Source organism: Pinus tabuliformis, chromosome 7 (genome assembly GCF_031772625.1).
Source record: "Pinus tabuliformis cultivar Carrire ecotype Pingquan chromosome 7, CPIR1, whole genome shotgun sequence".
In the NCBI taxonomy this organism is placed as follows: domain Eukaryota; kingdom Viridiplantae; phylum Streptophyta; class Pinopsida; order Pinales; family Pinaceae; genus Pinus; species Pinus tabuliformis.
In genome coordinates, this window is record NC_142293.1 from 770,464,182 (window position 1) to 770,485,603 (window position 21,422).

A 21,422-nucleotide genomic window follows, 5' to 3' on the forward strand; every position below is an offset into this window, starting at 1 on the left:
CAGACAGAATCCGGCTAACTCCAGCCAAATCTGGGGGAAATCGTTGCCTATTTAATTTGACTCCTTCGTCCAAATTTTAGAATTTTCAAAAATGATTTTTAGTATTAAAAAAACAAAAAATATATATATAAGAGGGGGGTGGTGGGCCACCACCCTCACCACCCCACGCCTCTCCCTTACCACCGTTAACCATTAGCATAAATTTGGGGACGCCGGCGAATACCGAGCCCGGCGCCACCATGCGGCGGCCCCATGTTAACGACCCAAACCGTAACGCCATGAACCAAACAATAAAATGCACAGTGGGATATGGGGGAGCGGGATAGGAGGGGCAGGATTTGATCCCCCGACCCCTCCTTGACAGACTTTTAAACTTAACCAATGTGCCCAAACTACTTTCTTATTTATTTTTCTCACCAAACTATATGTAAACCTTCATTCATTTGAGCGCCCAGATGGAGGAACCAGGAGTGGGAATGGATTTTGAGACAAGGGGAGGCTGTGCACACAGTTCGAGGCAGCGTTTAGCAGGGGGGCCAAATTTTCACTTTGTCAGATTTTGACAAATTTTATATGGTTTCAACACTTCTCGATGCCACGAATGCAATGGCGCTACCCGTTTCTCCATCAGAGTTCTACATTTTTTGGCCATTTTTTAGTATGGAGGTGGAACCATGATTGCTATAGAAACAGGGAGTGGAACCATGATCCTTGCAATTTTCCCGAGGAGGTATTTTTTCTCCATGTCGGAATATAGTCAAGTTTACAATCATTTTTCATGGTTTTCCACAGGGATTGCAATGGCAAGGTCAGATTCGCTTTTGGAATTTCAGATTTCCAGTCCACCTATGGAGCAAAATCTTTGAGGAATCTAGGGGGAATCTAAAAGATTCCTTGAGCCCTAGATTCTTAGTTTCTCAGAATTCAGAAATTGGACAGTCGATTTTGCACTATTTGATGCCACAAATCTGATGGTGCATTTAGATTTCTCATTTTCTCATTCTATTCTTCAGCCACTTTTCTAAGTGGAATGCAGGTGTGAGCATTCATGTGCGAGCAATCATTTCCATGTGATTGATGTCATGAGATCGATGGAACGAGTAGCTTCAGTAGTTTGACATTCACTTCTTCAGATGGCCCCTGGTTGTGAGTTATATGCAGTGTGTTCATGTACTTCTTTTGCTATGCATTGTGCTGTAGAGATCCCTGTTGATGCTTGATGTGGGATCTTGTTTCTTACTTGTTTTCATGATTCCTGCTTGATGTGACGTGGAATCATCTATTTGATGTACTTATTGTCATGATTCATCATGTTATGTTTTGGGATCACTTTGTTCTATATTGATGAGATACTCATATTGTCGTCATGTATGTTTGCATTCAGATCCCTTTTATGCCATGTTGGCGGGATGCTCATCATGCATGAGTCTGTGTCATAATGATAGGATTCAGTTAATTGACAATTCCTATAGCGGAACATCTCTTGGAGCCACTCCTGCATGAGGGAATTTTCCTTGTATGATATCAAAATCACCTCTTATGTAAATCACTATTAACAGAACTTAATGTAGCAGCCTACACCATCTTGACACCGGTGCTCGGAGATGTAGTCCCTCTTGGATGAACTTTATTATCAACGTCTTATGCTTTCATGTGTTGGCGATTGTCATGTTCCTCTTATTTACAACATGTAGATGTATTCATTCATCTTCTTTTAAAAATACAATTTAACACATCATGAAAGTAAAAGGTCTTGGAAGGGTCCTTGTCACACCCAGACTTGGATCAATAAGTATTGTTTGTATTATTGGCTTTCGTCTCATGTGGGGGTTTTTTATTTATATACTTGGCCTTCTCTTCACCATCATACCACATTAGAGAATGATATTTTGGTGGGATCTAGAGTTCATTGACCTCCAAGAAGGTCCCAAGCTAAGAAACAAGCTCAATATTATGTATCCATCTTCTACTCCTCCATCCCCCAAAATCTAGGCTAAGATACATCAATTGGAAGCCTTAACTACTAATGATCACCATGTCTACTCTAACTTAGAAATTGTAATGTCCCCATTTTTAGTTTCCCTTATTATGTGGTTATTATGGATTTCTAGAGCTAGTGATAGCCATGTCATAGTGGTGAGGTTGTGTCATCAATTGGCCAAGAGGGTTTTGAAGGAGTCTTATGGGTCCAATGGAGATTGCTTGGCATATTTCATCAGTAGGGTCAATTATGCACAGTTCATTCTTAGTTCCATTGGATTTTTATGATTCTCATAAAACAGGGTTATCATCAGCATATGTTAATTACAACATTAAAGGTATCACTAAAAGAATATTATTTGGAGGAACACATTAGTGTAATAGCTCATTGGAACCATAATGAAGAGATTTATAGGATAGGATGGTTAAAAGTTATTTTTAGTGGTCGGAGAAAGCATGGAGGTAGGATAATCATTTCCCTGATCAACAATGACTTTAATTAGTCACTTAATTAAACAAAAGAGGGGAAATTTCTTAATTAAAGAAAAAAGCCAAAAGGGGAAAAGTAACTTTGATCCAGGTGGATATTGGTGGTCACCTATCAAGTCCACTTAGACCCCCACCATTGTTTCTTTCAGCTTTTTAGTTTCCTTAATTGTAGCACAGTTTACTATTTTTAGTAGTTTTTCAGGTCCTGAACTTCCAGACCCGTTTTGAGGCCCTAAACGACGTTTTTTTGGGAAAACTGGGAGAAACATGGATCCATGGATGTATGTTTCTCTTCCAAAAGTTGTAGTTCTCAGATAGATCTTTCTAACGAGATATTGTGTGCATCAAACAGAGATCGTATGCCAAATTTACAACCCCGGGAAGTTCATGTACCAATTTACACAAACGGGGCCCACAGTTTGGCGTTTCATCTTCTAGGGTTAGGTTTTTGGATGTTTAGGGTTTTCCATTGTTTCTCAACAATAAATAGGCCTTCTAGCCTCATTGTAAGATAGTTCAAAGGCATGTAGCCACCACATCTCGTCTCAGAGATACGCTACCATCGCCCTAGCTGGTTTATTTCCATTGTTGTTTGTAAGCATATTTCAGTATTTTACATTAATGAAATGAAGTATTATTTCCACTACATATCTGTGTTTATGGTTATCTCTGTAATTTGTTGTGTTCCTGTTTAAATCTAGATCAGTGGTATCAAAGCAGTATGCCCTCTCTGTTTTTCTTTACATGTCCCCAACGAGGTCAAGATATAAGGAGTTAGGGCTTGAACTGGTCGAACCTTTGCAAGACCAGCCTTGCAAATCCTGGTGGCCTCTCATGGTGGATGAAAAGAAAGACGAGGGGGTAGGAGATCCTATCAAAATCTTGCTTGAAGAAGCCCTCGAGCGACAAAGGAATGCAACGATGGACAACTTTTCCCAAATCCTTCAACGGCTACCCAGGGGCGACGCATCGACTTCCAACAGCTACTCTGGAAACGCCACACTGTTTAAGGTACAAGTTAATTTTTAAATCCCCATATTCGAGGGTAAAATAGACACAGATGCCATCGATAAATGGTTAAATCTGCTAGAGGGTTATTTTTCTGTTCATGATTTTTCCAGTTGGAAAAAGATTATTTTCGCTCTTCTCAAAGAAGCCCCCCATGTCAATGACTAGTGGGAAACCTGCTGCGAGCAGAAGGATGAAACCACAGGCTCACTATTTTCAGATGCACCCACTTAGGATTCATTCCAGGATGCCATCAAGGAGTAGTACTACCCTGTCGGAAGCTATGAGGATCAATACATAAAGTGGACCACGCTGCGGCAGGTAAGGGACCAAGACGTGCTGGAGTTTACCAATATTTTCCATACCCTTCACACAAAGTTCGGTATCAAGGATTCAGAGCAGCATTTAGTACTCAAATAACATGGCTGCCTACACAAGTACATCCAAGAAGAAATAGACTTCTGAAACATCCCCTCGCTCGGCACAGCATACCAATATGTTGTCAAGGTCGAGCAAAATTTTAAACAAAAGAAGCGAGACTTTGGATCTACGAATCCGTAGCAAAGGAAAGGTGCCCCCAAACTGCAGAACAAAGGACAAAGCCAAGGCGGGGCAGCCCAAGACAACTCGCGAAAGCTACAAGCAAGGAATGGTGTCATCAACCCGAAGAAGGACACAGGAAAGTGGTGTGAGTTCCATAAGATCTCCACTCACAACACAAGTGAGTGTCGGGCCAAGCAGTCATTGATGGCTGAGCTAAAGGTTTTAGAATCAGATGCATGTTCTAACTCTGAGTCAAAACCTGACAAGGGGAATGACAAAGGGAAGTAGATTATCGATGTGGAGCCCAACACCATTGTTGCCACCACGAAGATCCAGAAGGAGGAACCCAAATATCCAGAGGAGGAGGAGCATCTCTTCCTCTCTGAGATGTGGGTAAAGGTCTCCTCACTACAGTTCATTGTCGACAGCAGGAGCCAAAAGATCCTCATTTCGGCAGAGATCGTGAAGTGGTTGGGCTTACTAACCACAACACATCCACAACCGTACACCATCGGGTGGCTTCACCAAGGACGGGATCTTCACATGAGCCAGTAGTGTCGCCTTCATACAACATCAAGCCATTCACGGATGAGGTATTGTGTGACATTGCCCCCTTGAAGTTTTTGATGTATTATTTGGACAACCATACTTGTGGAAGCAACATACCGTGTATGAATCAAGGCCCCATGCTGTTATTGTTACTTTGGGAAATAAGTTGTACAAGATACCACAGGTAGCACTACCTACTGCCATCTCTTTGGCTACTGGAAAACAATGCAATAAGCTCATTTCCAAAACTGGGAAATTTGTTTTCCTGATGATACACTGTCAAGGAAAGAATAATACAGTGGCCACAGCCTCCAGACAGGGCCCCTTCGCATGACAACTACAGATGGACAAGGTCATGGAGGAGTACGAGGACATCTTCACCTCCCCCGCAGGGGTTCCTCTACACTTTCAAGTCAAGCACTCCATCAATTTGACCCCAGGTGCGTCGCTGCCCAACGGACCAATCTATCGGCGCTCTGTTTTGGAGAACAATGAAATTAAGAGGCAGATTTAGGAGCTGTTGTAGAAAGGTCACATCCGTCCGAGTTCATCACCCTGTGGGAGCCCGATCGTGTTGGTACAGAAGAGGGATGGGACTTGGAGACTCTGTATTGACTATCAGGCATTGAACAAGATCAATGTCCATAATAGGTACCCGATCCCACAGATTGATGACCTCCTTGACCAACTGAAGGGGGAAAAATATTTCAGCAAGATCGATTTGAAGTCAGGATATCACCAGGTACCAATCAAACCCTCTGATGTGTGGAAGACTACCTCCAAAGCCAAGGAGGACCTTTTAGAATGGTTGGTTATGTATTTCAGATTGACGAATGCTCCTACAACCTTCATGAGGCTAATGGATGACATCTTATGGCCAATCACCAACTCATTTGTAGTAGTATACTTGGATGACATCCTGATCTTCAGCCAAAATTGGGAAGAGCACCTCCACCACATCCGACAAGTTATCCAAACACTGCAGCAACACAAGTTATGTGCTAATTTGGAGAAATGCACTTTTGGCATGACCTAGGTTCAGTATCTAGGATACATTATTGATTAACAGGGGGTGCATGTGGATCCAGCCAAGATCCAAGTCATTCGGGATTGGCCATCTCTAACCACTTTGATAGAGCTCCACAGCTTTCTAGGTCTTACCAACTTCTACCGCAGGTTCGTGTTGGGATTTTCTCATATCACTTGGCCCTTGAGTCAAGTCACCAAGCGAAGAGCAAAAGCAAAATTCGTTTGGTCTTAATCTCAATAGAAGGCATTCACAGAGTTGAAAAATCGCCTCTACACGGCACCAGTGCTCGCATTACCAGACTTGCAACAACCATTTGAGGTTGAGACAGATGCCTTTGACTATGCTATTAGGGCAGTCCTTACTCAACACAGGCATCCAATGGTATATCACAGTGAGATACTTTCAGACACAGTCCGGAAGTATCCCACTTATGAAAAGAGATGTATTCCATTGTGTAGGCCTGCCAACAATGGAAGCATTACATTTTGGGGAAGGAAACGGTCATCCAAACAGACCACCGACCCCTGCAGTTCATACAAACCCAAGGGAAATTTTAGAATGATCGCCATCAGAAGTGGTCCACATACCTGCAACAATTCCATTTGAATATCAAGTATAAGAAGGGCAGCACCAATAATGTTATGGATTTCCTCAATCAACCACCAATGATAACGTTAACCATTGTGCTCAACTCTTGTGGGCACGAGAGTTCTGATTGGCCACTTCTCTACAAAAGTGACCCAGAATTCAACGACAGATACCAGACACTCTTGGAGGGTCAGCATGTTCCAGATTTTCACCTCCAAAATGCTCTATTATTCCACCTAAGTCACATGTGTGTTCCTTCAAGCGAGAATGCCAAGATGATTTGTGAAGCACAATACAGTCGCGCTGCTGGGCATTTCAGGTTCAAGAAAATGCTGGCAGTACTGCAGAAGTATTTTTATTGGCTGAATCTTCAACAGGATGTTGGGAAGTACATCAGATCATGCACTACCTGAGCCATTTCCAAACAGACCATCAAGAAGCAAGGCCTCTATACCCCACTGCCTACCCCTAGTCAACCTTGGGAATCCATCTCCATGGATTACATGTCAGGCCTTCCTTCCACTAAGCATGGGAATCATTGTGTTTTTGTGGTCGTCGACAGGTTCTCAAAGATGTCCATTATGGCGTCCTGTAAGAAGAATATCACAGCAAAAGCCACTGCTAAAATCTTCTTTGAACGAGTGTGGGTACACTTTGGGATCCCATAGTCTATCATCTCAGATCAGGATAGCAGGTTCCTCAGTACATTTTTTTCCAGTCTCTGGTCGATGCTGGACACCAAACTCACAAAGTCCACAGCCTTCCATTCTCAAACTGATGGCCAGACAGAGGTTGTCAACAAGATGATCATACACATTCCGCGCATGTACAACTCAAATAATCCACGCACATGGAACGATAGCCTCCCCTATGTTCAACACAGCTACAACTGGGCTCTCCACAGCTCGACTACCCATATCCCTCTTTAGGTGGGCTTGGGATTCCAACCATTATGTACCATTTATGTGGCCATGCCATTTGCAGCTACTCACGTAGATTCGACTCATGTCCAGTCTGAAACAGATAAGGAAAACAACTTCATTGAGAACATCCAACATATTCGCCAGTAGGTCCATGACATTCTTGAGAAATCAAATGCCAAGTACAAGCAGCGACATGATCAACATCGAGTGCCACACAAGTTTCAGGTGGGCGACAAAGTCTAGTTGCATTTGTAAAAGGAACGCCTTACCGGAGCCTATCGAAAACTAAGACCACTCTGATATGTTCCTTACACCATTACCAAGGCTATGGGAGATAATGCATTTGAGCTCTGCATTCCCCCATTCCTTGGCCTACACCCAGTGTTCAATGTGGACCACCTTCGACCATACTGTCCACCATTACTAGACACATCCGACATTGCAGAACAGTTCACACCCACAGAGTTAAATCCAGATTGCATGGAACAAGCTGAAACTGATCGAATCATGGACACACAGATCAAACACACTTGCCAGCAGAATATCCAACTGTATTGAGTTGTTAAAGCAGGCCAACTCCTTCACCAAGGCAAGTGGCTCACCAAGGACCAAGTTCAGCAGAAGTTTCCTCATCTCATGGAGGAACTCAACGCAATGGGGACCATTGCTTCCTAAGGGGGGAGGAATGATCTAGGTGGATATTGGTGGCCACCTGCCAAGTCCACTTAGACCCCCACCATTATTTCTTTCAGCTTTTCATTTTCCTTAATTGTAGCACAATTTACTATTTTTAGCAGTTTTTCGGTCGTGAACTTCTGGAGCCGTTTTGAGGCCATAAATAACGTTTTTTTGGGAAAACTAGGAGCAAGATGGGCCCATGGACTAATGTTGCTCTTCCCAAAGTTGTAGTTCTCGGATAGATATTTCTAACGAGATATTGTATGCGTCAAACGGAGATCGTATGCCAAAGTTATGACCCCGGGAAGTTGATGTACAAATTTACCCAAATGGGGCCCATAGTTTGGTGTTTCATATTCTAGGGTTAGGTTTTCAGATGTTTAGGGATTTCCATTGTTTTTCAACAATAAATAGGCCTTCGAGCCTCATTGTAAGATAGTTCAGAGGCATGTAGCCACCACATCTCTTCTCAGAGATAAGCTACCATCGCGCTAGCTGGTTTATTTCCATTGTTGTTTGTAAGCATATTTCAACATTTTACATTAATGAAATGAAGTATTATTTCCATTGCATCTCTGTGTTTATGGTTATTTCTATAATTTGTTGCATTCCTGTTTAAATCCGGATCAAACTTAAATAAAATAAATTAAAAGTCACTTTAATAAAATAAATGGGAGCATCTTGTAGAATGGGAATAAAATAAAATAAAGTGCTTATAGAAGGTTGGAGAGGGATCCATTAGATTTTAAAAAGGAGGGGAAGAAAATCATTTAGGACATCTTGGAGCTATGATATTTTCTATTGGAGATGTTTTGGAATGTGGTTCTCGACTTTCAGCAAGCCTTAGGATGAAAACCCTGGGGTTTCCCTTTCTTAGTTGGACAAAAACTAAACCCACTTCTGAGGAGATTTCATCTAGAGAATGCATGGAGCTTCAATGACAACAGTTGGAGATATATGAGGATTGGAGTGGGGATCATTCAGATCTCCAATTTGGGCATCAATTTTCAGTTATCTTTTTGGAGGCCAGGTTTATCATTGCAACATATTATTTCATAGTCATCATTATCTCGGCTATTTCCATCTATTCGCATGTATCCTTATTCTAGATAATATAATAAATTTGAGTTTATTATCGCGATGTTTTCATTTGTTTTCTAGGATGTATTGTAAATTTGATTTATTTGTTGGAAACTTATATTGTGTTGAATTTGGCATATTTATATGGTGTTTCAGATGCAATTTGAGAAATGATTATGCCATGTAAAAATTCCTAGTAGTTTTGTTGAAAATAAAAAATGGGATATTACACTCATGTGTCAAAGTTGACTTTCCTATGAACCTAAGGGTTTCTTTTTACATATTGATTTTGGGCTAAGATCATGGCTTATTTGTTGAATATTATTATAGTTGTTGATATCAATTTTCTCAATCTATATATTAGACAATTCCTCATAACTAAGTGAAGTCGAGAGTAATACTTGGAGGTTAGGATTGTATTGCTAACACTTATCTTGAAGAGGCCAAGTTTCATAAGTTGTTAAAGTAGAGTACATATATTCTTGGAGGCCGAGAGCCTCTTATTGAGAACTCATATTCATAAGAGGTTTACTTCAGGAGGCAAATTGAATTCATAGCTAGGAGGTCAACATTGTCCATAATTTTGAGACCGAGTTATTTCGCTAGGAGCCGAATTATTTTATTGGAGGTCAATTTTGAAAGATTAAATTCCTTATCTGGTAGCTAAGACATCCACCTTTGAAGGACCAAATTCTATTATCCTATGTGGGCTAAGTTCACTATTTTTTGAAGATCGAATCTACCCAAACATAAAAATCTTGATATAAAGTACCTGAGATCAAGTACATATTTGTGTGGGTAGAGATTTTTGAATTAAAATGTAAAATCAAGTATTGCAAATCGACGAAACTATCCATACTGCTAAAGTCAAGCTCACCAATATGTAAAATAGTTGTGGGTTTTGATAACGTATGTGTGGTCTAAAACAATGGAAGTGAGATGAATGCACAAGCGTAATGATTTTTCGTTTACTCCAATATTGATGGATCGAGATCCTGAGAATGTCATTAACTGAGTGTTATTGTTTTGATTGATAAAGTGGAGCACATTAAGGAGCATGATGATCACAACTAGTCATCTGGTTGTAGTGGTTGATTTATTGACATATTGTTGCACTAAAGGAATCCAAATAAATCAAGATCATTTTGGAGGTTGGCTCAATCGTGAGAAATAAAATTATTTTTGGATAAAAAAATGAAAAGTAAATGTGTGTAAGGATTAGAAAAAATGTAGAGTTTTGTTTACAGAGAAACCCATGGTTCTAATGTGCACTTGTAGTGTTGGAAATAATACTGAGAGGGGGGGGTGAATCAGTATTATCAAGTTCTTTTAATAAATCTTCCTTATTTATACTTTGAATTACTTTTGCATGTCAGTACCATAAAATAATGAGCATGAACAAGAAAAACAGATAGTCACACCAAAGAACACCAGATATAAGGTGGAAACCCAATGTGGGTGAAAACCACCTATGTCTCTATCTTCTTTCAAATTAGAAACTCCTTTTACAATGGTTTTGTACTGGTGCAGTCCTTTACCAGTATGCAGGCTGCAACCTGCAGAGAGCTACAACTCTCTCTCATTTTCCAGTCTATCCTAGAAGGGAGCTACAACCCCCTACTTCTTTTCTTTCAAGGACCACTTTTCATAAATTTTCAAACTGGATCCATGAACATCAAATGATCATCAAGTACAAGTAAATCACCCAGTCAACTGCAGTAACCAGATCAATAGAACAGTAAACTAAACCCAGAACACCTTATCAACAGAAAAATTCAGCCAACAAAGTCTTAAGACAGATACGCAGTTTTTATTTATCTGGCTTGCGTGGCTCTGCACTTCACCCTCTGCTCCCCTGCATATACCCGCAGAGAGACTTCTGCTGCACCACGTACCCACTCACTGTTTCTTCAATCACGCCGTGTACTGTTACTGTAGGCACGCACCCACAGATGCTATCGCGCCGCGTACTGCTACTGTAGCCACGCACCCACAGATGCTATCGTGCTGCGTACCTACGCACCTGCGGCTTCTGAAGCCTCGCGTAATTTCACTGTGCCTACGCACCTGAACCTATGTCGCGTTGCGTACCCACGCACTACGCCTTCTTTTGCTCTGCGTACCCACGCACTGCTCCTTCTTCTGCTCTGCGTACCCACGCACTGCTCCTTCTTCTGCTCTGCATACCCACGCACTTGCACCGTTAATCACCTACGTACCTCTGATTAGGGCCGAATTGGCAGTCCCCCAGTGTGCCACAAATAGTCAGATGCTCAGATCTGATCATGCGCTCGAGTGATCACCCTTCATAGATTCGCTTTCAGCTTCACTTTTATATCGATCAAGCTTTTAAAACAATAACCCAATATTTCAGATCTTAAGATATTCAATTTGCAAAAGATACCTTAGCCAAGTGATCTCCTTCCCTATTTATAGTTAAGCCCTTATTCACACCATGGGACAAAACCATCAATAACCAATAAAAGGGATCCAAACCGGGGCTAAATTAGATCCTATACCACGGGCCAAAACCATAGAATCAAGAATGGCGGGCTAAATACCACGGGCCAAACATAAGAAACCCCATGTGAGCGCGCTTCTCTGCCTTGAAGTAAGTGAACTAGGGGTACGCACCTTCTGAATGGGTGACCTGCGTGTATGGCCGCATCCCCTTCACGGCGTCCCTGCATGTACGCACGCTTTTCACAGAGCACATGCGGACCTCTTAATTTTTATCATTTTGAGAGCCTGATCAGAGTTTTGCCACCTGTATGAGTTGCCATCAAGTACAACACATGAATCATAGAGCCATACCAGAATCATAATGCCAACAATCTCCCCCTTTGGACTTGATGGCAACCTCAAAATCTTCAACGTCATTCTCCCCCTTTGACATCAAGGGCAAAGGGTTATGCTCCCCCTAAGAACATGCTCCCCCTGACTATAAACCAGATCTGCAAAGAAGAACCATAATCCACCAAACACCATAAATGACCATGAAAGAGATAGAGACATATTGCAGCAATATTCAGACCAGCATCCATGATGTACTTCCTCCATAATGCCAACAATGCATTATATGCTCCCCCTGAACCTGTGCCATTCGATCTTCGACCAATCCGCAACCCAGCAAATGTACGCATATACCCCAGATGAACCTTGCGTACAACCATCAATCAAAAGAGATTCAACAACATGATGATGCATCAACAACCCCTAGCTTTTGCCTGAGGTATTCAAAGGTCTCCCTGGGCAATGGTTTGGTGAGTATATCAGCAACTTGTTCCTTAGAAGGAACATACTCCAACTTGACCTTTTGTTCAAGTACTTGTTCCCGGAGAAAATGATACTTGATCGGTATGTGCTTGGTCTTTGAATGCATGACTGGGTTCTTTGAAATGTTGATTGCACTTGTGTTATCACATAAGATGGAGATAGGTGGTGTACAAGTGATTTGAAAATCCTACAAGGTCTGCATCATCCAAAGGAGTTGAGTGCAGCAAGATGCAGCAGCAACATATTCTACTTCAGCTGTAGATAAGGCAATCGAACTCTGTTTCTTGCTGAACCAAGATACTAATCTGGAACCCATAAAGAACGCACCACCACTTGTGCTCTTCCTATCATCCACGCTTCCTGCCCAATCTGCATCTGTATAAGCATGAAGTGTGAGATCTGTATCTCTAGGATACCATAAGACATAATTTTGAGTCCCTTGAAGATATTTAAAGATTCTCTTCACTGCCTGAAGATGAGTTTCCTTTGGATTTGCTTGAAATCTTCCAACTATTCCCACTGCATGCATGATTTCTGGTCGGGTACCTGTCAAATAAAGTAGACTTCCAATCATAGATCTGTAGGTTGGTTGATGCACTGCTGCTGATTCATCATTTGCACTGAGGCTACATCCTGTGACCATGGGTGTACATACTGGTTTTGCATCTTCCATACCATATTTCTTCAAAATTTGCTTGAGATACTTGGTTTGAGACAAAAAGATCCCTCCTTCTTTTCGTTGGATTTGCAAACCAAGAAAATATGACAGTTCTCCCAGCAAGGACATTTCAAATTCTTTCTGCATCACCAAGGCAAAGCTTTGACTCATAGCTTCTTCATTGCTGTCAAAGATAATGTCATCTACATACACAACAAGTATTAGCAATTTGTCATTTTCAACTTTTATATAAAGATTGTTGTTTGCTGATCCTTTTGAAAAACCTTGTTGATGAAGATATTTGTCCAAACGATAGTACCAAGCCCTTGGAGCTTGTTTGAGACCATAGAGAGCCTTTTTCAATCTGCATACAAGATTTGGATCATTTCCAAGAATGAAACCATCTGGCTGCTCAATGTAAACTTCTTCTTCCAAGTCTCCATTCAGAAAGGCTGATTTCACGTCCATTTGAAATAATTTGAAGTTTTGAAAGCTTGAGAGAGCAAGGAACATTCGGATGGCCTCAAGTTTTGAAATAGGAGCAAAAGTTTGTTCAAAATCTATTCCTTCTTGTTGCGCATACCCTTTACAAACAAGTTTGGCCTTGTTTCTAATTGCTTCTCCATTTTCATTCAATTTATTTTTGAAGACCCATTTTGTCCCTATAACATTCTTATCCTTTGGTCTAGGAACCAACTCCCAAGTGTCGTTCTTTTCGATCTGTTCAAGTTCTTCATCCATTGCTTTGACCCAACATTCATCTTTGCATGCCTCTTTCACATTTTGTGGTTCAGTGGAAGAGAGTAATGCCAAATAGCTTGAAGCTTCTGCAACTGTTCTTCTTGTTTGTACACCTGCTTCTTTCTGCCCCAAAATATGAGATTTTGGATGATTCTTCTGAACATATATGGATGGAGTCTTCTCTTCTATCCTTATCTGCTCCTCTGGTTCTTCTTGAGGTTCTTCTTCTTCATCATTCTGTCTTTGAGGGTAGTCTTCATCTTCTTCGATATCTTCATGATTTACTTGCCTAGGAATATATCCCTTCTCATCAACCACTACATCAATGCTGTCAACAATACTTCCAAGTCTTTTATTGTAGCATTTGTATGCTTTGCTGTGTGGAGAATAACCAAGAAGAATGCCTTCATCTGCTCTAGGTTCAAGTTTTCCAAGTTGCTCATCAGTATTCTTAATATAGCATTTTCTCCCAAAGATTTTGAAGTGCTTTACCGAAGGAGTCTCTCCATACCAGAGCTCATGAGGAGTTTGAGTGCTGTTCACCCGGACATTTGTTTTGTTGAGAATAACAACCGCAGCATATGCAGCTTCACCCCAGAAAGTTGTGGGAGTTCCAGACTCATCAAGCATAGCACGAGCCATTTGTTGGACTGTTCTGTTCATTCTTTCCACCACTCCATTTTGCTGAGGAGTTCTAGCTGTAGAGAATTCTCTTCTTATCCCATGTTCTTCACAGAAATCGAAAAATTCATTTGAGGTAAATTCCCCACCTCTGCCGGATCTGAGGCACTTAATTTTGTATCCTGATTCATTTTCAACCAAGGCTTTAAAGGATTTGAATTTTTCGAATGCTTCATCTTTGTGCTTCATAAGTCCTAACCAGACAAACCTGGAGAAATCATCAATGAATAATATCAAGTATTCTTCTCCTCGAGGTGTCCTTTTCCTGAATGGTCCACATACATCTGTATGTACAAGCTCAAGAGGCATGCTAGCTGATCCTTCCTTCTCTGGAAAGTTAGTTTTGGTTTGCTTTCCAAACTGACATGATTTGCATATGGTGTTGTCTGGAATTTTGATATTTGGAAGACTGCGAACTGCCTGATATTTGCATGCTTTCCTTATTTGTGAAAAGCTTAGATGCCCCAACCTCTGGTGCCATAACCAGTGTTCATCATCCTTGCTTAAATAGCATTGTTGTTATCCTTCTTCAAATATGTATAGATTATTTGGAGTTTTTTCACCTTTGATCACTGTTTTACCTGTATCAAGATCACGAACAAGACATCCATTTGATCTAAATATCACCTCGGTTCCTTGATCACACATTTGGTTGACACTCAGAAGATTATGCTTCAATCCATCAACATAAAAAACATTTCCAGCTTTGACCTTTTCTTTTAACTGAGCAGTGCCTTTTCCTTTTATAGCTACAGGAGTATCATTTCCAAAAGAAACTTTCTTTCCCTTTTCTAAAGCAGAATATGATTCAAGTTTTTCTTTATCACCTGTCATATGCTTCGAACATCCACTGTCAATGTACCATATATTTTCCTGTCCCTCTGCATAAAACGCTATCCCACATCTTTCTGTTTGTGGCTCCTTTATTCTCCATGTTTTGGTGCTTGAGGCTTGTTCCTTTGTCTACCGAAACCTGCTTCTGCATTCAGAATCTTCATGACCAAAGTTATTGCAAAAAGAACATTCAACTTCATTTTCAAGAGCCGAAAAGTTGTTATAAGTCCCTTTTGTAATCCCGGTCATACTTCTTTGTTTTTGAGCTTCTCTAGTCATGATTTTTTTATATGCAACACATTGAGCTGCTTTGTGACCAAAGTTATGGCAAGAGAAACATTGTCCATTGAAGAAACTTCTGCGGTTATCAAATCTACTGGCCAATTGATTGTAATTTCTATTGTTATCCATTCTTGAACCAAATTGAGAAGATTTTACCTGTGGCTGGTTGTAGCTTTTGTTCACCCTTAAGACAGATTGCCCCTGATAGTCTTTGTTTGCAGTTCGTCCCTGCTTTACCTGGTGATCTCCATTGTGCTTTTGCTCATTCCTTCTTGTTGCATCAAGATAACTTCTTGAGGTGGATGCTTGAGAAGTTTCTCCATTATAGCCCAGACCTGTCTTGTTTAGAGGAGAACGCTGTACATTGATGATCTCATCCATAGTTTCAGATCCTTTGACAAACTTAAGATTAATAGCCTTTGTTTTCTCAATCTCTTTTCTAAGACCAACAATTTCACCTTCTAACTTTTCAAGATATTTTTCTTTTTCATCAATTTGAAGTTGTAGAGTATCAATGATCCTATTCTTTTCTTCTATACATGTCTTGAGTCTAGAAATTTCTTCATAAACGCTATCCACATCTATAGCATCCATGTAATCATCATTTTCAAATGCCATTAAAATTTTATAGTCATTACCTCGTTCATCTTCATCACTATTTGATAGACCATCACTATCTTCATGAGTGTAGTAGCTTTTCTTATTTGCTTTCTGTTTCTTGTTCCATCTAGCAGGTTCCTTTCCTTTGTCAATCTTATCCTTATGAGGACATTTTGCAGCATAATGACCTACTCTTCCACAAGCAAAGAATTTAAAAGGTAACTTACCTCTGAACCTTCCAGTACCCCTTTGAAGATTTCTGACAAAATTTGATTCTTCTTCTTCTTCTTCTGGCACGTGACTTGCTTCATAGTTGTCTCCTTTGCCTGAAGCCTTGAAAGTAGCTTCTCTTCTGTCTGATGGACCTCGCTTTCTCATTTCATAAGCAGTTAGAATTCCGTGCAACTGAGACATAGTAAGAGTTCGTAGATTTTCCTTTTCTTCTATTGCAGACACTTTAGATTCAAACTTGGGGGACAATGATCTTAGAACTTTTTCAACCACAATAGCCTCTTTTATTTCTTCACCCAAGTTTTTCATGCAATTAACAATCTCATCTACCTGAAGGAAATAGTTAGCCACACTTTCATCATTATACATTCTGAGATTCTCATACTGAATCCTGAGGGTTTGAAGTTTTGCATGCTTTACATGTTCATCTCCTTCGTAGCTCAAGACAATCTTGTCCCATATTTCTTTTGCGGATTTATATTGCATAACCTTCACGAACTCTTTTTGAGATAAGCATCGTAGCAGAGTATTGACTGCTTTAGCATTTGTTTCATATTTCTTCTTTTCGGCCGAATCTGTAGGAGTAGCTGAAGGAAAAGTGTAGCCTGTATCTATGATATCCCAAACTTCTGTACCAAGAGATTGAAGATAGGCAGTAACTCTTACCTTCCAATAATTGAAGTTTGTCCCATCAAAAATTGGTGGCCTGATTGATGCTTCCCTCTCATAGTTGCTCATGATGAGTGAGCGATCAAGCTTCTCTGAAGGACCTGCTCCGATACCAATTGTTGGAAATAATACTGAGAGGGGGGGGGGGGTGAATCAGTATTATCAAGTTCTTTTAATAAATCTTCCTTATTTATACTTTGAATTACTTTTGCATGTCAGTACCATAAAATAATGAGCATGAACAAGAAAAACAGAGAGTCACACCAAAGAACACTAGATATAAGGTGGAAACCCAATGTGGGTGAAAACCACCTACTGCAATATGTCTCTATCTTCTTTCAAATTAGAAACCCCTTTTACAATGGTTTTGTACTGGTGCAGTCCTTTACCAGTATGCAGGTTGAAACCTGCAGAGAGCTACAACTCTCTCTCGTTTTCCAGTCTATCCTAGAAGGGAGCTACAACCCCCTACTTCTTTTCTTTCAAGGACCAATTTTCATAAATTTTCAAACTGGATCCATGAACATCAAATGATCATCAAGTACAAGTAAATCACCCAGTCAACTGCAGTAACCAGATCAATAGAACAGTAAACTAAACCCAGAACACCTTATCAACAGAAAAATTCAGCCAACAAAGTCTTAAGACAGATATGCAGTTTTTCTTTATCTGGCCTGTGTGGCTCCGAACATCACCCTCTGCTCCCCTGCATATACCCGCAGAGAGCCTTCTGCTGCACCGCGTACCCACACACTGTTTCTTCAATCACGCCGCGTACTGTTACTGTAGGCACACACCCACAGATGCTATCGCGCCGCGTACTGCTACTGTAGCCACGCACCCACAGATGCTATCGCGCTGCGTACCTACGCACCTACGGATTCTGAAGCGCCGCGTACTTTCACTGTGCCTACGCACCTGAACCTCTGTCGCGCTGCGTGCCCACACAGTGTGCCTTCTTCTGCTCTGCGTACCCACGAACTGCTCCTTCTTCTGCTCTGCATACCCACGCACTGCTCCTTCTACTCTGCGTACCCACGCACTTGGACCGTTAATCACCTGCGTACCTCTGATTAGGGTCGAATTGGCAGTCCCCCAGTGTGCCACAGATAGTCAGATGCTCAGATCTGATCATGTGCTCGAGAGATCACCCTTCATAGATTCGCTTTCAACTTCACCTTTATATAGATCAAGCTTTTAAAACAATAACCCAATATTTCAGATCTTAAGATATTCAATTTTCAAAAGATACCTTAGCCAAGTGATCTCCTTCCCTATTTATAGTTAAGCCCTTATTCACACCATGGGACAAAACCATCAATAACCAATAAAAGGGATCCAAACCGGGGCTAAATTAGATCCTATACCACGGGCCAAAACCATAGAATCAAGAACGGCGGGCTAAATACCACGAGAAAAACATAAGAAACCCCACGTGAGCGCGCCTCTCTGCCTTGAAGTAAGTGAACTAGGGGTACGCACCTTCTGACCGGGAGACCTGCGTGTATGGCCGCATCCCCTTCACGGCGTCCCTGCGTGTACGTACGCTTTTCACAGAGCACATGCGGACCTCTTAATTTTTATCATTTTGAGAGCCTGATCAGAGTTTTGCCACCTGTATGAGTTGCCATCAAGTACAACACATGAATCATAGAGCCATACCAGAATCATAATGCCAACATGTAGAAGACGATTTTATGGTGTGTAGGAGCAAGTGCGATTGTGGCTACCTACATTGAAGAAAAACAATATATAAGAGTCCAATATGAATCTCAATTTATGAGAAATTATTGAAAAGGTGTGTATCCTTTGTAGTGTGAAAGAGCCTGAAATAAGATTTGAGCAGTGCATGTGATAGAGCTGGAGCTAGTACATGTATCCCCTATGTGCATGAACTGGTGTAATGGTGTCATTTTTCAAATCTAAGTTTGAAAGGTACTAGTTTAGAGGATAGACAAAACAAAATTGTAGGGGTGTGCGAAACCTATAAAAGATAGAGTCCACTCAGAGGACTACTTCATGTTTTAATTCAAAGCCCAAGTGTTAACAACAAACCCTCTGTTAATCTATTGATTTTTTTGGACTAAATTTATTTCCCAAGAGGGCCAAAACTCATAATTTGTGGAAGGATAAAAATATGCTAAGGTTGAATTTTTTGCTAGAATCTTACTTACATTATTCAAGGGCGAGATTATTGTTAAGGGGGTTCAATGATTTGTAGGGTTGCGCAAAGGCGAATATAGCCAGGCTGCAAAGGCCTCACAGGCTAGGAAAGTGCGCAAAGTAACCTGCACGAAGGTACTCTCGGTTGGACTAAATAAACCCCTCAGACATCTCAAGGGTGCGAAAACTTGGTTCCATCACCCCCCCATACTGCTTCAGGTGAGACCTCAGTCCATGCTCTGCGGCCAGTTGCCGAAAGGGCCAGTAGTACAGGGATTTGTTTGGCTAATTAACTTCGAACCTGGATTGGCCCCAACAAGCCAACAAATGGTTCTATTGCTGGGACCGGAATCTACATAAAGATGTCTGATGTTGTACCACTAGAATCCAACTAGGAAAGAGATTGAAGATTGGTTGGATAGAAAGATTCACGAGTTCGCGGAGTAGGAAAACAAGAATCTGTGAATTTCAAAAGAAAAGTGGTTAGACTGCTACCTATACACGTAAATCAACGAAATTTTCTTCGCATCTTTCCCTACTAAGCTATATGAGTGGATCACGAAGCAAGCAGATAGCCAAGGGAGGTGGAAACTCAATAATACTATAGTGTGGACCCCAAAATTGGTGTGCAGATTGGAAACATCAAAGGATAAGATCACGCACATTGTTGATCACTGGCTCAATCAGATTATAGGATGATTCATTATTGAGTTTGCGGTAGATACTTCAGTCAGCTATAGCAAGGCAGAACGACACTTTCTCAAAGGATCGCAAGGTAAGTACGTTAAGTCTCTGAACACTTGGATTAAAATGCTACTGTGTGAAAAGCGGATTATGCGAATACATTGATGTTCAGGGCTACGCGAAGTGGAAGAATTTACAAAAATGAAGTGCAGATCTAGAAACTAGCCCCTTGATTTCGCCTCCGTGAGGGGGCGAGGTAGATCTCGCGAAGGTTTCACCAGGAAGTGCGATCAATTTGATAAGGCAGAGGATTCCGTACACACCACCCCCACCCATACCACCACCAGCTTCATCACCTTCACCCATATCTTCACCCATACCACCTCCGCCACCACCGCAAGTCGATATGCCAAGCGCGATAAAGCTGCCAGTGTTTAAGGGGATAGGAAATGAAGATCTAGACCATTTTTGGTTCGTGATAAGGGCGGTATGAGAAGCACAGGGAGCTATAGATGATAATATAAAGAAAGGGACAGTAATCAGCACTCTACAAGATCGTGCACTAACCTAGTATATTATGCATTCTAATGACAATCTGAATGCGGGGGTCGCAGATATCCAAACTGCGCTGAACAAAGAATTTAGCAGGCCGAAGTCAGAGGCATAGTTGATCATCGAGTTCAAGGAGATCACAATGCTACTAGGCAAGACTCCTTGGGAGTTGGATCAGAGACTGAAGTACACAATTCACAAAGCCAATATAACTTTGACGAATGGACACTATGAATGGTTTGTAGCATCACTAATGCCGTATTTGAGGAATGCGTTGTCACAATAGAGCTTAAAAACTTAGGCAGAGGCCTTGGAGATCGTGATGAGGCTACATGAGACCCTGATACAAGATCCTAACCTGGGAGTTCAGCAGATCCATGCGTAGTTGAAAAATTTATGCCTTGAGATGCAGAGTCTAAAACAGGATAGAACAACTCGCCCAGAGGTGTGCGAGGAAGTATGGTGTGTAAAGCATAAGGGTCAAGGACATGAAAAGGACCACTGCCTGGTGTTTGCGAATTACCTCGTGGGAGGGGGCCCGATGCCATTAAGGCCAGAGGCACAAGCAGGACCTGGTGCCATGCCTTCTTTGTGGTGCGCAATTTTTCAAATAAGAGGAAAGCATATTACAAACAACTGTCATCTATTGCAGAAGTACACGCAGAATTCACAACAGCTATTTTGTAATTTCTATAGAACAGTGGGACATGATGAGTGCACCTATAGAAGCTATGAGCTGATGATGGATAGGACTCCCACTTATATATTTCAGGTCAAAACGCGACCCCTTGACCAGAATGCAGGGATAGCGCAAACCGGATTTCAGGGGCGTGGATGATGTCGAGGTGGAGGAGGACTTGGAAGAGGTAGAAGACAGTTGATATGTTACAATTGCGAAGGGCCAGGACATCATGCCCATCATTGTACGAATCCAACGTGTCCATCATGTCTATATTGTACCTTGTTTGATCATGAGACGGAGGATTATTCCACACTGATAGCTAGGTTGCATGACAAGGGAGTGCTCCAACCTCCCTCGGCTCAAAACCTACAAATCATGAGGTCTGAGATGCACGAGGAAGAACCTAACGTGAACATTGTGCTCCGAAGTGGAATTACGATAGGGGATGATAAAGGAAAACAACCTGAAGATAGTACTTGGGTTCGCAAGGCTCCGACAAAA